Source organism: Nomia melanderi, unplaced genomic scaffold, assembly GCF_051020985.1.
Source record: "Nomia melanderi isolate GNS246 unplaced genomic scaffold, iyNomMela1 scaffold0334, whole genome shotgun sequence".
Taxonomy (NCBI): domain Eukaryota; kingdom Metazoa; phylum Arthropoda; class Insecta; order Hymenoptera; family Halictidae; genus Nomia; species Nomia melanderi.
In genome coordinates, this window is record NW_027475449.1 from 2,501 (window position 1) to 7,500 (window position 5,000).

Genomic DNA, 5,000 nt, shown 5'->3' on the forward strand with positions numbered 1-5,000 from the left:
AGAAAAATTTCGAGTACCTCGGATCGCCGGCTGGAATTACCGCACGGCCTGGACAGCTCGCATCGACCGATACATTTTTTCCATTTTCAGTGAAAAAAAAATTTTTGTCAATTTTCTCAACGTTAAAAACGTTAATAAACTGCGTTTTTATGCGTGGATTAAACATTAAAAAATTTTGAAATATGTGATGAAAAAGTTTACTCTTGACCGTCGGGACTTAGAAAAATTTCGAGTACCCCGGATCGCCTGCTGGAATTACCGCACGGCCTGGATAGCCCGCATCGACCGATACATTTTTTCCATTTTCAGTGAAAAAAAAATTTTTGTCAATTTTCTCAACGTTAAAAACGTTAATAAACTGCGTTTTTATGCGTGGATTAAACATTAAAAAAATTTTGAAATATGTGATGAAAAAGTTTACTCTTGACCGTCGGGACTTAGAAAAATTTCGAGTACCCCGGATCGCCTGCTGGCATTACCGCACGGCCTGGACAGCACGCTCCGACGAATCGGTTTTTTCCATTTTTTCCGAAAAATAAATTTTTGTAATTTTTTTTAATGTCAAAAACGTTAATAAACGTCATGTTTACGCATGGATTAAACATTGAAATAATTTTAAAACGCTTATTAAAAAAGTTGGTGTCGACCGTGGGACTTAGAAAAATTTCGGGAAGTCCGATTCGCCTGCTGGAATTACCGCACGGCCTGGACAGCTCGCTCCGACGAATCGGTTTTTTCCATTTTTTCCGAAAAATAAATTTTTGTAATTTTTTTTAATGTTAAAAACGTTAATAAACGTCATGTTTACGCATGGATTAAACATTGAAATAATTTTAAAACGCTTATTAAAAAAGTTGGTGTCGACCGTGGGACTTAGAAAAATTTCGGGAAGTCCGATTCGCCTGCTGGAATTACCGCACGGGCTGGACACCTCGCTCCGACGAATCGGTTTTTTCCATTTTTTTTGAAAAATAAATTTTTGTAATTTTTTTTAATGTTAAAAACGTTAATAAACATCATGTTTACGCATGGATTAAACATTGAAATAATTTTAAAACGCTTATTAAAAAAGTTTACTCTTGACCGTGGGACTTAGAAAAATTTCGGGAAGTCCGATTCGCCTGCTGGAATTACCGCACGGGCTGGACACCTCGCTCCGACGAATCGGTTTTTTCCATTTTTTCCGAAAAATAAATTTTTGTAATTTTTTTTAACGTTAAAAACGTTAATAAACGTCATGTTTACGCATGGATTAAACATTGAAATAATTTTAAAACGCTTATTAAAAAAGTTGGTGTCGACCGTGGGACTTAGAAAAATTTCGGGAAGTCCGATTCGCCTGCTGGAATTACCGCACGGGCTGGACAGCTCGCTCCGACGAATCGGTTTTTTCCATTTTTTCCGAAAAATAAATTTTTGTAATTTTTTTTAACGTTAAAAACGTTAATAAACGTCATGTTTACGCATGGATTAAACATTGAAATAATTTTAAAACGCTTATTAAAAAAGTTGGTGTCGACCGTGGGACTTAGAAAAATTTCGGGAAGTCCGATTCGCCTGCTGGAATTACCGCACGGGCTGGACACCTCGCTCCGACGAATCGGTTTTTTCCATTTTTTTTGAAAAATAAATTTTTGTAATTTTTTTTAATGTTAAAAACGTTAATAAACATCATGTTTACGCATGGATTAAACATTGAAATAATTTTAAAACGCTTATTAAAAAAGTTTACTCTTGACCGTGGGACTTAGAAAAATTTCGGGAAGTCCGATTCGCCTGCTGGAATTACCGCACGGCCTGGACAGCTCGCATCGACCGATACATTTTTTCCATTTTCAGTGAAAAAAAAATTTTTGTCAATTTTCTCAACGTTAAAAACGTTAATAAACTGCGTTTTTATGCGTGGATTAAACATTAAAAAAATTTTGAAATATGTGATGAAAAAGTTTACTCTTGACCGTTCGGACTTAGAAAAATTTCGAGTACCTCGGATCGCCTGCTGGAATTACCGCACGGCCTGGACAGCCCGCATCGACCGATACATTTTTTCCATTTTCAGTGAAAAAAAAATTTTTGTCAATTTTCTCAACGTTAAAAACGTTAATAAACTGCGTTTTTATGCGTGGATTAAACATTAAAAAAATTTTGAAATATGTGATGAAAAAGTTTACTCTTGACCGTCGGGACTTAGAAAAATTTCGAGTACCCCGGATCGCCTGCTGGAATTACCGCACGGCCTGGATAGCCCGCATCGACCGATACATTTTTTCCATTTTCAGTGAAAAAAAAATTTTTGTCAATTTTCTCAACGTTAAAAACGTTAATAAACTGCGTTTTTATGCGTGGATTAAACATTAAAAAAATTTTGAAATATGTGATGAAAAAGTTTACTCTTGACCGTCGGGACTTAGAAAAATTTCGAGTACCCCGGATCGCCTGCTGGAATTACCGCACGGCCTGGATAGCCCGCATCGACCGATACATTTTTTCCATTTTCAGTGAAAAAAAAATTTTTGTCAATTTTCTCAACGTTAAAAACGTTAATAAACTGCGTTTTTATGCGTGGATTAAACATTAAAAAAATTTTGAAATATGTGATGAAAAAGTTTACTCTTGACCGTCGGGACTTAGAAAAATTTCGAGTACCCCGGATCGCCTGCTGGAATTACCGCACGGGCTGGACACCTCGCTCCGACGAATCGGTTTTTTCCATTTTTTCCGAAAAATAAATTTTTGTAATTTTTTTTAACGTTAAAAACGTTAATAAACGTCATGTTTACGCATGGATTAAACATTGAAATAATTTTAAAACGCTTATTAAAAAAGTTGGTGTCGACCGTGGGACTTAGAAAAATTTCGGGAAGTCCGATTCGCCTGCTGGAATTACCGCACGGGCTGGACACCTCGCTCCGACGAATCGGTTTTTTCCATTTTTTCCGAAAAATAAATTTTTGTAATTTTTTTTAATGTTAAAAACGTTAATAAACGTCATGTTTACGCATGGATTAAACATTGAAATAATTTTAAAACGCTTATTAAAAAAGTTGGTGTCGACCGTGGGACTTAGAAAAATTTCGGGAAGTCCGATTCGCCTGCTGGAATTACCGCACGGGCTGGACACCTCGCTCCGACGAATCGGTTTTTTCCATTTTTTCCGAAAAATAAATTTTTGTAATTTTTTTTAACGTTAAAAACGTTAATAAACGTCATGTTTACGCATGGATTAAACATTGAAATAATTTTAAAACGCTTATTAAAAAAGTTGGTGTCGACCGTGGGACTTAGAAAAATTTCGGGAAGTCCGATTCGCCTGCTGGAATTACCGCACGGGCTGGACAGCTCGCTCCGACGAATCGGTTTTTTCCATTTTTTCCGAAAAATAAATTTTTGTAATTTTTTTTAACGTTAAAAACGTTAATAAACGTCATGTTTACGCATGGATTAAACATTGAAATAATTTTAAAACGCTTATTAAAAAAGTTGGTGTCGACCGTGGGACTTAGAAAAATTTCGGGAAGTCCGATTCGCCTGCTGGAATTACCGCACGGCCTGGACAGCTCGCTCCGACGAATCGGTTTTTTCCATTTTTTCCGAAAAATAAATTTTTGTAATTTTTTTTAATGTTAAAAACGTTAATAAACGTCATGTTTACGCATGGATTAAACATTGAAATAATTTTAAAACGCTTATTAAAAAAGTTGGTGTCGACCGTGGGACTTAGAAAAATTTCGGGAAGTCCGATTCGCCTGCTGGAATTACCGCACGGGCTGGACACCTCGCTCCGACGAATCGGTTTTTTCCATTTTTTCCGAAAAATAAATTTTTGTAATTTTTTTTAACGTTAAAAACGTTAATAAACGTCATGTTTACGCATGGATTAAACATTGAAATAATTTTAAAACGCTTATTAAAAAAGTTGGTGTCGACCGTGGGACTTAGAAAAATTTCGGGAAGTCCGATTCGCCTGCTGGAATTACCGCACGGGCTGGACAGCTCGCTCCGACGAATCGGTTTTTTCCATTTTTTCCGAAAAATAAATTTTTGTAATTTTTTTTAACGTTAAAAACGTTAATAAACGTCATGTTTACGCATGGATTAAACATTGAAATAATTTTAAAACGCTTATTAAAAAAGTTGGTGTCGACCGTGGGACTTAGAAAAATTTCGGGAAGTCCGATTCGCCTGCTGGAATTACCGCACGGGCTGGACACCTCGCTCCGACGAATCGGTTTTTTCCATTTTTTTTGAAAAATAAATTTTTGTAATTTTTTTTAATGTTAAAAACGTTAATAAACATCATGTTTACGCATGGATTAAACATTGAAATAATTTTAAAACGCTTATTAAAAAAGTTTACTCTTGACCGTGGGGACTTAGAAAAATTCCGGCTTGCACGGATTCGACCACTCTGTTTTTCGGAGTTTCTGAGAAAAATAAATTTTTGTAATTTTTTTCATTATGATTTCTGAGTTCTCCCAGTAGTTTAATGTAAGGATTAAGCATTTAAAAATTTTTAAATCGAATATTAAAAAAGTTTACTCTTGCAATTTTTGGAAAAAAAAAATTCTAAAAAATTTTTCTTTCGGTGGAAACTAACGTTTAATATGTACAATAACGATTTATCGAATAAAAATCGTATGTTAATATATGTTCGAATCGACCATAGTTTCAGCGGCTAAGTACCAGCAGCCCGGCCGGTTGGTCTGTACGCGCGGCAGTTTACCACCATAAGCGCCCGTGCTGAGCGGCCGGCGCCGCGGTCGTCGCGGCCGCCCGTTTGGTTACTATAAGAGAGCACGTCGGTTCGAGCGGACCGGTCGGCGCAGCGGCGGGCGAGCGGCTATTCTACGATCTCGGTCGAGAAGCAGTCGTTCAGCTCCTCGAGGTCCATTCCTCGACTGTTCTGTACCGCGTTCCGTTGCGAATTTTTCTCTACACAGCATGACCACGGGTCGGTGTCTCAGACCGAATGGCCCTTATGTGGTAAGCCCAGAATGTTG